The following is a 12,071-nucleotide window of genomic DNA, read 5'->3' on the forward strand; positions in this document are numbered from 1 at the left end:
TCGGGAGCCCCGAAAGCCCCTTGCTCCCTCTGCAGCCGCGGGTGAGCCCCTGGCCTGCCCGGGAAGTGCAAAGTCAAACTCCCTGGTTCAGCCAGGGCCCTCCCCCTGGCGCAGTAACGCCTAAGTCTTCTAGAGCACTTTCTAGCCCAGGAGCTGTTATACCCCTTCACAAAGGGGAGTAAGCATCATTGGCCCCATTTTACAGCTGAGGAAACTGAGGCACGAAAAAGTGAAATGACTTTCCTGAACTTGTGTGTCCGGTCAGTGGTGGAGCCAGGATTAGCACAGGAGTCTCCTGGTACTAGTCCAGTGCTCTTTGAAGTAGGTCACAGGGAACAGGCTGAAGTGCCAGTGTGATATCTACTGTTCATGCCCAGACTGCTGTGGGGTGGAGGAGGACAGCTTTGTGCTGCCTGTGAACTCTTTAGGGAGCCCCTGACAAATCTGGATACCTTCCCCTTTACCACCATCCTCTGAAACCCATCCTAACTGTGGCACCTTTCCCATTCCCACTCCTCTGGCTCACGGAAATAGAGCTGGCGGGAGGAACCCACTGATTTTTTGGCTGGGGGGAAAGTTTTTTGTTATAACTTCGTTTACATCAAAATGATACATTCGGTCAAAGCAGGAAGCATCAGTAGAATTACTTAATGGCTGGTCCATACACACAGACGGTGGCAGGACACCTAACAGGCATGGCCGTACAGGTGGTGGTAAGGACAAGGGACGGATTCTCGCAACTTACGAGCTCAGACAGGAAGAAGACACAATTAACAGAAGGGAGTTCCTGATTTGTGTAAACCAGCACTGCTGATTTATAAGCTGCAAGCGTTCATGTTCTGTCAGGTACTGCCCCTAGCAAGCAGCTCTCAGCAGCCAGGAGGGTCCACTGCCAATCACCAACTGCCTTGGAACCTTCTGGCTGCACTATTCCATCCCTTCCTGGTTAAATAGATCCCTGATGGCTAGAGAAAGAGAAGTGACTTACGTTGTAGCATCTAGAGTTCTCTAAGATGTGCGGTCGCTGTCTGTGTTCCGCTGGTGGATGTGCATGTGCTTTAGGCACCTGAGACTGGAAGATTCTTACTAGCAGTGTCTATTAGCCTGCACCTACACCCTTCTCATGTTGCACACCAAGAGTATAAGGGGCAGCATGGACAGATCGCTTCTCCAATTCCTTCACCACCACGGATCAAGGCAGAGGGGAAGGAGGACAGGTAGCAGAATACAGATAGGGACTACACACCTCAAACTACTTCAGTTACTGTAAGGTAAGGAACTTCTTTTTCTTCTTTTAGTGCAGGTGCTTATGTTCATTCCACTATGGGTGACTAACAAGCACAAAGGATGTCCACTGTGGAGGCTTGTACTATAGCAGAGTGTCTCGTGAAGGTCTGAATGGAACTCTATGTAGCCACTTGACTTATATCAGGGAGTGATGCTTCTTGAAGCAATGCTACTGAAGGTGCTAGTTCTCTGGTAGAATGGGTTCTCACCCCTTGTGCAGGAGGAAGATGCGTCAACTGATATCAGAGCAGGATATAACCTGAAATCCACTTAGAAAGTCTGTGACAGGAGATTGCTTGACCTCTCATTCATTCCACTAGGGAAACAAATAGTCCATGTGACTTCCAGATAGATTTTGTTCTTTGCTGGTAAAAGGCTGATGCACAGCAAGGAATAGAGTCTCTTATTCTCAACATTGGTATGAGGCCTTGTGGGGAGGAGGTACTTGTATTGTCTGATTTTCAAGAAATTATTTTAGGAGTTAGTTTCTGATGAATAACAGGGCCCCTGCTTCCTGAGCAGTTTCCCATGGCCAGAGTTTTCTTTGCAGCTACCTCCTTCTGTTCTCTCTTCAGGGCCCCTTAGGGTATGTCTATACTGTAATTAAAAATCCACAGCTGGCCCATGCCAGCTGACTCAGACTCAGGCTATGGGGCTGTTTAACTGCAGCATAGACATTCAGGCTCAGGCTGGAGCCTAGACTCTGGGACCCTGTGAGGGTCCCAGAGCTTGGGATCCAACCCAAATCCACATGACTACCCTGCAATTAAACAGCCTCACAAGCCCAAATCAGCTTGTATGCCCCAGCTGCCGGTGTTTAATTGCACTGTAGACATACCTTTAGAGATTCTCCACAGTCTCTTTTAGAAGTCCTATCGCCCTTCACTCAGGGCTGGTTTAGGGCCCGCAAACTGTTCCAAACAGTCCCACCAATTAAGTCCATTACTGCCATCCAAAGGTTCATACTGATTTCTGGAGGTTCTGCCAACCATACTGAGCTCTTCTACCAGCCTTGTCTTCGCAGGGTCATGTTTCATAGCCATGCCTCCCTGGTTTAGCCTTCTAGCCTCTAACTTCCTTCTCTTACCAGTGTATCCCCTGTTCTGAGCGAAAAGGCAGTCTATATACTGCCTTCCTCCAGAGAGCTCCTCCTAATTGGCTGGAACACAGGGGAGGCCCTGTCCCATCCTATGGGACACGGCTCCTGATCCTGAGCCTTTAAAGGGACAATGCCCTGGTGTTTTTCCCCATCTGACCACTTCCTCTCTTCCACTACCAGGGCATTTCCTGGGACCTTGTTCATTCAAACACCCTGGAACAGTGTGACCCTTCCACTCTTAACAGTATACCCTGTTACAGGGTCCAATTGCTATGAGATCTTCTCCTTATGCAATACAGTATACAATGGGTCACCCATCAGAGATCTAAGTTTCTCTATGCTTCTGGCAGAAGTGATGGCTACTAGAATTGGCCATTGTCATCAGTAAATGAGACAAACACATCCATAATGGTTCAAACAGTGTTCTAGTTAATGTTAAGAATACCAAGATAAGATGCCAGGTTGGAGTTGTTTTGGTTATTGGTGAAAAAGTTCTAACTACACCTTTGAGAAAACATACCATCACCATGCGGGTGAAGATAGTGTGGTTGTTAATTGAAGGGTGTCAGACACTGATTGTTGCCATCTGAACTTACAACAAGCTAAGAGAAAGGCCAGCAGACTTGAGGGTGAGGAGATAATGAAAGATAGCAGAAATCCGCACTTTCTCTGGGGACATGTGATGATGCTGAGCTCAAATGGAGAATCTCTTCCACTTTGCTATATAGCATTTTCTGGTGGATTCTTTCCTTCTATGGTGAGGATGGCTTGACTTCTGAACTTCTCTGGTCTAGGTTTGATGTCCATCTGAATACCAGCTGTGAAATGGAGAGTGTAGATTGGGATGTTGGACCTTACCATGTCCGGGGTCAAGGACTTTGGAAAGAATTGGAGGCTGACGGATGGACAGATTGACAGGTGAACAAGGCTGGAAAATGGGAGTCACAAGAATGATTATTGCTGTATCCTGTTGGATCTTCTATAGGACTTGAGATAAGAGTGGAATGAGTGGAAAGGCATCCATAAGGTTAGCAGGGCAATGCCTCTAAAGCCCTGACCCAGAGTCCCTCTGGAGCAGTACATTTTGCATTTCTTGATCACTTGGGATGCAAAGAGGGCTTTCCACTAAATTGTGTAACATCCACTCATGGTAGGTGAAGCAATGAGCCTGTCTGCTGAGAACTGTGTTTTCCAAGAAGTGAACTGCTGATAGGATAATCTCATGTTGAATGCCCCAGGTTCACAGACTGACTGCTTCTATGTAGAGGGGAGTGGATCTTGCCCCTCCCTGCTGCTTGATGTAGAAAACTGTAGTCCTGTTATCCAGCATCACTAGAATATGATGGGATCATATAACTGGTAAAAAAGCTTTGCAGGCTTCCTGGACAGCTCTCACTTCTAGTAGGTTTATATACATTCTAGGCTCCTGAGAAGTCCATATGCCTTGTCCTATATCCAGGTGCGCACCCTAAAAAGTAGGAATTCATCTGTGTTCAGCATTCTCTCGAGTGTGGGAGGGAGGAAGAGGACTTCCCCCACACATATTCCTTGTTCATCTACCACTTTAGAGAATCCTTCAGTCTGGAATGGAACATTATTACTGTGTCCATGCTGTGTTTTCTTGGCACACAATCTGTTTGAAGCTAAGTTTATAGACAAGAGAGATGAAACCTTGCAAAAGATGTCACATGGGTGCATGACACTATGTGACCCAAGAGGATAAGGCAGAAACAAACCGATGTCTGTGGACTCTTCTTGGTTGATTAAATTGTTCATTGATGGGAAGCTGTCTAAGGGAAGATAAGCTTTTGCCCTGATAGAGTCCAGAGTTGCTCCGATGAATTCTATAGTCTGTGTTGCAGACAGGATAGACTTTTCTAAATTCACACAGATCCCCAGTGATGCCAGAAGATTCAGCAGAAATTAAGTTGATGTCAGAACTTTCGACCAGAACTTGCATATCAAGAATCAATTTTCTAGGTTAGGAAAGACTGTCGAGCTCTTGCAATGGACACGTGCTGCTTCTACTGAGAATACCTTTGTAAACATTCGGGACTGCTTGTGATATTTCCACCTCAATGCTGATATACATACCCAAGGAACAGGAGGGTTGTTGATGAGTCTTTTATGCTGTGTCCACACTACTAGCTACAGGTTTCAGGTTCAGGCAGGTACATAGTCAGCTAAGCCATGTTTCCGCTACCCATGCTACCATCCCCACACTACTCGTGCTAGTTGAATGTCAGGCACATGGAATGCATGTGTAACACACAGTGAAATACACATAGGGACCAGCACTCAAAGAACCTACTGATCCCACTGTTAAAGTAACATCACCAAAACATTCACAGGGGAGAGCAAAGGTAATATTTGTCCCACACGACAATGGCAGAATTTTCCCTTGCTCTCAGAGTTCCTGACACAATCACAGGAATGCACGCAGGAGGACATTTTACCCCTCATACCACAGTTACCTTGAAAATATCAGTGGCTGGCTGCAGGACTAGCCAACTGCTGAAAATTGGATTCTTGACTCTGGTAGTAGTCAGATTTGGAGTCAAAATCTGGATTTTAAATTTAAATACTCGAAGAGAAGGAAGGAACTCAGGATTATAAACCTCTCGGCTTACCTTTGAATTTTGGATCAGTCATTTTAGCTAAGTAATGGAAAGTTTCCAAAGCATTGTTTTTCAATGTTGTCCTTATGTAGTTCCAGATTTTTATTAATTAGATCACACCAGATTTCCACTCAAACTGCAACAGTATAATCATGAGTAAGTAATCTGTCAAGTCCCTCTGAAACCTCCTTCAATGGTTTTTTTAAACATAATGCCTCTCTGTAGAGTCCTTTATTGTGTAAAGTATGTGCTGTGTTATGACTAAAGGCCTCCTTGTGTACAGTGCAAATTTCATCAGACGTGGGACAGCTGAACATAAATTCAAGACTACAGTCCTCCTGAGAGTTCTCTTGAGCGTTATTGGAAAGGCTTATCTGTTCTGGGCTTCCCTAAAAGAGGTAGGTAGAGACTTGGAGTGATTGTTACAGGGGATTATTTATGATGGGATTTTAATTAATTGTTATAGTGGCTTACTGTGTGGTTACATGGACTAAAGTATTTTGTGGCTAGGATATGTATCCTCTAGTGCTTTCAGAATTGTTACAGGTATTTAGAGTTATGCGAGATGCCTTAATATATTTAAATAAAGAAATTCCAATGAACAAGACTTTGTGAGATTTTCAGAAGTGCTTAGCACTGGCCTAACTCTGCCTTAAAGTATGGAAAGTCTGACTTAAAGTATGGAAAGTTAATCTGCAATGAGATGCACTTTGAATTAAATTTTATAAGGGCCTAACTCCTACTGAAATCTAACTTCAAAGGGAGCTGAGTTGGACCAACAGTAATAACTTTTGAAATCCCTCCCTTCATTATGATGAAATTGAGGTTGCAGACACATCAGTGTATTGACTATATATTACTGTACCATTCAGGAATGGTAAAACAAATAAATAGAAAAGCAGGACATTTTAAAGTAAGGTTGCACTTCCAAAGTAAACCACAGTCATTCTCAGATAACTGCAACCTTAAGTCTGCACCACGGAGACAACTAAAATCAGTCATCCTCAAAACTTACAGAAATAGCATTCCATTACATTGAACAGTCACCAGTGAGTGCAAGTAAAGTGGGCATAAGGTTGCATTATGAATTGGGCCCTACTAAACTTACTTCAAAGTGCACTGCACTGCAGATTCATTTTCCATACACATCCAGTATTCTAGGTGTATACATTCTGTTGCTATGCACATAGGGAAAACTACTTTCAAATTCAAAGCAAATGTGCTTTTCATCTCTTTCAAGAGTTAAAAGTTCAAACTCAGAGCACTGCATTCTTAATTAAGAAATGACATAATTTATTTTCTTAAGGTATCTTAGCATTAAAGTTATTTGGAAAATACAAGGCTGCATACATTAGTATTTCCCATTACTGTAGTGTCTACACTGGAGATACTTGCTAGGAAGGTTGGTAAATAAACAGTACATCAGAAAATAACCTTGAAGATCTCACACGGTGGTGTTTATCTATTGGAAAGGAAAACATACTGGGAATTACTGATGTTTCCTTGTTTTCAAAAACAGCATTATGGAAAGACAACACAATTGTAGTCTATAATGTTTTTGTCATAGTTGTCTATCAAGCAACAGAAAGCATGCAGAAAATGAGAGGAACTTGAATGAAGTATTCAGCATTGATGTCAAAGATTTCTTTTGTATTACAAAAACAATCACTACTAAAATAACTTCCTCAGACATGTATTTCTTAGACATTTGCCTTTTCAAATCCCTATTCCTTTAATTATTGAGGATCACAGTTGTTGAAAATGCCCAGTGGGACATCTAAATTTCAAACAAATAATTGGCACCTTGCCAAATGATACAGAATATTTCACACTGGAATATTGTAGAAATGTTATTTCTATGCATTTGTATCTTGTGTTAATATCACAACAGTGAGTACTGACTTTGCATGTTTTGTTTTTTACTGTGTTTTAAAATTGATTTTTATGTGATTTGAGAACACATACATTGGGGCTGTTGATAAGTACAAGCCACTCAGAGTGACATAAAATTATTTAGAGCCGCTTAAATGCTTTGACTCCACCAAGTATAAACTGATTTTCTAATTTTGTAACTTGCTACTGTAAACTTTTTTGTTTAAAGCCTTTTTGTGGTATCTATGTATCTAGATATTTAAGATCCAGAGCCCATTGAGGTCAGTGAACCCTGCATCAGGCCCTTAATCTATGTCTGTTGACCAGCTGTACGTGGAGATAACACTTACCTACCTTACACTGGTATTGTGAAGCTAAACCATAAATATTTGTGAGGCATTCAGATACTATGGTAATGGGGGCCATAAGGAGAAGATAGAAAGACTTCCTAAGTATTACCATTCCTTTTTATTATTTTTACTTTGCTAAACAACACAGACAAAAATGTTTTAGTACAAAAATAAATGGGGATGACCAAACATTGTCTCTCTCACCAACAGAAGTTGGTACAATAAAAAATATTACCTTACCTATCTTATCTCTCTAATATCCTGGGACCGACATAGCTACAGCACCACAGCATAAAACACTCAAATAACATTTTGAACAAAAATAGTCCATTTCCTACTGTGACCGGAGTCCCGGGGAGCGAACTGAGGTCACTCAATTAGGGTGAACTGCAAAGAATGGGGCAGACAATCCCCAAAACTGGTGGATATTCCAATACTTAGATTTACCAAGCCAGCACAAAGCAGCTTCTATAATACCTCACTGGTTACCCAGAAGCCAACAACACAGTTCCCTTAAAGTAACCCAGCCTTAGGCCTCTACCCAGACACCCAAGTCAAATATGATGAGGATTACTAAAAATCTTATTCATTATATAAGAACATTCTACCAATCCCAAGGGATCGGACACATTACCTCCCAAGTTAATGAATATTCCAGATCTTACCCAAATACATGCTTATGCCAATTCTTATTGACTAAACTAAATTTATTAAAAAAGAAAAGAGAGAGAGAGTATTGGTTAAAAGACATAAGTACAGTTCTTGAGATTAGATTCATACTAGAGATGGCGCACTTTGTAGTTGCAAAGAGTTCTTTTAGAAATACGCCATAGGTTATAGTTCAATGTTCATATTCAGGGAGATCCAGTCAAGACTGGAGATCTCAGCCTTATAGCTTAAGCTTCTCCTGCATGAAGCATCAAACAGGTCTGAGATAAAAAGGATCAGGACTCAATGGTCTTTTATAGAGCTCCAGGCCTTCTTTGACAGGTCGGAGTCCTTTGGGGAACAATAGGCAATTATGGGGATTTTGAAGTAGACCTATTTCCTAAGCATCACTAGTAATTAGCTACACAGATTAACATAAGGCAATTTATCCATTAGGCAGTCTATCACAAACTTTAAAGAGACATATAGACAATGACATTATTTCACCTAAGATTCATTTAAATGTTAATATTCCCTTTTGATCTTTGAATCAATAGCTATAGTGACAGACAGGAACAGTTTGTTTACATGGCTAACATTTAACAAGATATGAGTACACACACACTATTAGTATCATCTTTAATTTCTAACAACGTAGGCTAGAACTTTGAAATGCAAACCTATCTACCATGGAATGGCCCTAATTACCATTCGCATACTTTTCTAACATATCTCTAAAGATTGAATCTGGGTCATTTATCCTGCAGAATACTTAGCCCTTTCAGGGCACATGTCACATTTTGTATAAGATTTGTTGCAATTATACAACGGTAGCAACAATAATTTGCATGGTCATATTTTAATTAGACATCACACCTACTATGTTCATGTTACAATAAAGCCAAAGAGTTGGCACTAAAGTGTACTTTTCTGGTAGTTAAAGCAAAGAGAATAAGGACAAAGTAATGGAGCTTGAACTACACTATCACCCTGACAGTGGTGCCTCCAGAACAGAATTGAGGCTCATTGGTGGGACAATGTGGGAATGCCTACACTGTTATTTCTTTAGTAGAAAGAAGTACAGAAAAGATAAGCTCATGAGCATTCAGCTAACTCAGAACAATTCAAATATTAATGCAAGAAAAAAATTAGAAAGCACCTCAGATATGAACAAGTTTAAATACTACTACTCAGCACTTGTATAGTATTTTGCAACTTCAGAGTACTGTACAACACAAAAACTTACAACACAGCTGTGATGTAGGTAAACATGAATTATGCCTATTTTGTATATAGGGAAACTGAGACAGAAAAGAGAAGTAACCCAAGGCTGTGCAATGAGAGAGCCAGGATTAGAACTCAGGTTCTGTAGACCATACTGTCACTTTAAAAAACAAAAAATACAGCTATTTACCTACTGGTATGAAATATGGGACTTGGTGTGTAAAACAAACAAGTATGGAGTTTGTTGTTAAAAATAATCACGAAGAAAATCAACTCAGAAATATTACAAAGTTGGATGAAAATATTCCTACCTCAAAAAGCAAACTAGAAAAGTATATGAGACTTTTTTCTAAGCAGGAGAGAAAACTGAATGATTAAATCAAAAGTAAATAAATTTCAATATAACATCATTGTTGCTTTTACAATTCTTTTGTGTAGAAATAATTGTAATTAATGCTATCTGGAAGTGTCTTCTGCATGTCACACAAAGCATGACTATAAATAGGAGTGCTGTCCAGTAATAATACTGAACCTCTTTTTTTACTTGTTGACTGATCACATTCTTTTTTTAGTTACTGATCCACAGCAAGATCCAGACCAGGAGACAGGTGAACACCACAACTGTTCCAACTGACCTCACTTTCCTAAATGTATTGTTCCTGAATGTGACTGTCATTAAAGTAGCTGGCATAGGCCAGTCATATTTTTCAATTAGAGCCTGATCATATAAAATGTTATTCACATGAGTAGTTTTTAGTGAGTAGTCCTGACTACTAGTGAGCAGGTTTCAGAGCAGCAGTCTGTATTCGCAAAAAGAAAAGGAGTAGTAGTGGCACCTTAGAGACTAACCAATTTATTTGAGCATAAGCTTTCGTGAGCTACAGCATCCGATGAAGTGAGCTGTAGCTCACGAAAGCTTATGCTCAAATAAATTGGTTAGTCTCTAAGGTGCTGTTAGTACTCCTTTTCTTTTTACTAGTGAGTAGTTTCACTGACTTCAATGGCACTACTCATGTGAGTAACAGTTTGCAAGAGTGGGCTCTTAGGCCTGATCCAAAGCCCACTGAAGTAAAAGGGAATCAGGTCCTTAAGGAGCACTGTCCTTTTCCATGTGGGAGTCCTAGTTTGGGCAGATCTTGTAACCTGTTGGTCTGGTAGCGAAACACTGGTGTAAGGCACTTAATCTTCAAGGGGTATGAGTCACTCTTCAGTGCCCCTTTGTAACTGGTTTTACAATATAAGCACATTACAGCATTAGAATAGATAATAGAATAGTGAGGATTCCAGGCACATAGGTCATGTAAATTTATTTTTGCGGGGAAATGTGGCTAAATAGATACATTGCAAACTGAAATTTGTAACATTTCTGTGAACCTATCTCTAAGGATACATTTGAGAATGGGGAAATATATACTTTTTTACCTCAGAATATTTTAGGAACAGGAAATGGCATCTGGTCTAACATTCTCTGTTCCTTTTTCTTTTATTCTGACCTTTTTATTTTATCATCAGTCCCCTCATTCTCATGTGTGTTTCTTAGCATTTGGATCTGCCTGCACAGCAAAGTTTTCCATGTTGAGGCTCCGTGCTTTTAATATGATAGGGTCTTATCCATTTTACGACATATTTGGGGCATGCCAAACTCTTATTGCCTTTACATGTATAGAGTAGGAATCAAATCCAAAAGGGGCAGTTGAAGGATTCTCCCTGTGGAGGTGAATCTCTGGGTGGTATAAAGAGAGCCAGCTCTAAACAATCTGCTCCCACCCCACCAAACAGCCGGAGCATTCTGTGTTCCACTGATACAAGGCCTTTGCTCTTGGGACAAGTTAGATTACTTCTGAGGTTGTTTAACTTCTGCCAGGGGACGGGGTTGAATCAAACCCAAGCCTTCCACTGGATTGAGAAAACCCCCATTTTCCTTTCCCTCCTAATGTATGCCTTGAGAGTAACTGAGGATCTGGTGCTATAACATGGTTACAATAATTCAATACCATTCCCACACACAAAAAAACACTGCTATAATATGTTAGGGCCCTGACAGTAAATTTTGCTGTGTTGACACAGGCCCTTCTTATGCAGCAGTTCTGTCTGAGACTACTTACACCAAGTTTTCTAATGTACTTGATGTTTCCGAGATGCTGAACTCCTTACTATTGGTAAAATATATTACTATTGTATTTATGGACTTGTTTTTATAATTTTGAAAAGCTATGTAAAAGCTACCTCAAAGTCACCCACCTTTTTTCCAATGAGATGACATTCATGAAATATTAGTTACATTATAATTCTATAGACTCTCCTTTTGGCAGAAGCAAAAACAGGAAAGATTTAATCACACAAGTTATGAAGCCAGGAGACTGACTTGCAAATGCTTAAAAGAAAAACATTTCTATTTATAGTAAAGAGCATATTGTGCTCTAAATTCTTGTTTATTCTGAGTTACAAATATTTTTAAAATAAATTTTTCCGATATGTTACAAGATACCAGACAAGATTCACAGAATGGGCTTGTCTTTATGTTTTGTTAATAATTTTCATGTTCCAAACCAACAAGAGTCTGATTCCATTCCAAGGGGAAACGTGATGTTCAACTGCAGTTTACAGAATTGGTTTGACAGAATGAAATAAACCATGTCCTCTCTTAGTAATGAGACATTTGGCAAAAAGTATCACATCAGAAGAACAATAGCAGCAGATTGTCATTACGGTCCACAAAATTCTTTAACCTCTATGCAATATCCCTTTAAACAATGGAGGGGAAGCTAGAATTATATTTCTTCCTTGGCTAACTGATTTTTTCCCAAACATTTCAGGTTTATAGAGTTTTGAGGGATTTTACAACTTTTGGGGAAGAATTAATTTAAGTCGTATTTTTGAAGTTGGTGATCTTTTTTTACATCCTGCTAATAGTAACACTTAAATGCATAGCTGATATTTTTACATAGATTTAGATGTACAGAAACACTTTCT

The 12,071-nt window shown here is 40.3% G+C and overlaps 1 long non-coding RNA gene across 2 annotated transcripts; it reads left to right on the forward strand.

The window, feature by feature from the left end:
* Positions 1–82: 82 nt before the first annotated feature.
* Positions 83–9,759, forward strand: LOC311522383. Of its 2 annotated transcripts, XR_014712109.1 has the most exons (4): positions 83–1,271; positions 3,181–3,304; positions 5,288–5,402; positions 9,671–9,759. It is a non-coding gene; the product is annotated as an uncharacterized lncRNA (long non-coding RNA). The 2 variants fall into 2 exon arrangements; XR_014712110.1 differs by lacking the exon at positions 9,671–9,759 and having other exon boundaries at positions 153–1,271; positions 5,288–5,509.
* Positions 9,760–12,071: the final 2,312 nt, after the last annotated feature.

The sequence above is a fragment of the Lepidochelys olivacea genome, assembly GCF_965140295.1.
Source record: "Lepidochelys olivacea isolate rLepOli2 genome assembly, chromosome: 6".
NCBI classification, from domain to species: Eukaryota; Metazoa; Chordata; order Testudines; family Cheloniidae; genus Lepidochelys; species Lepidochelys olivacea.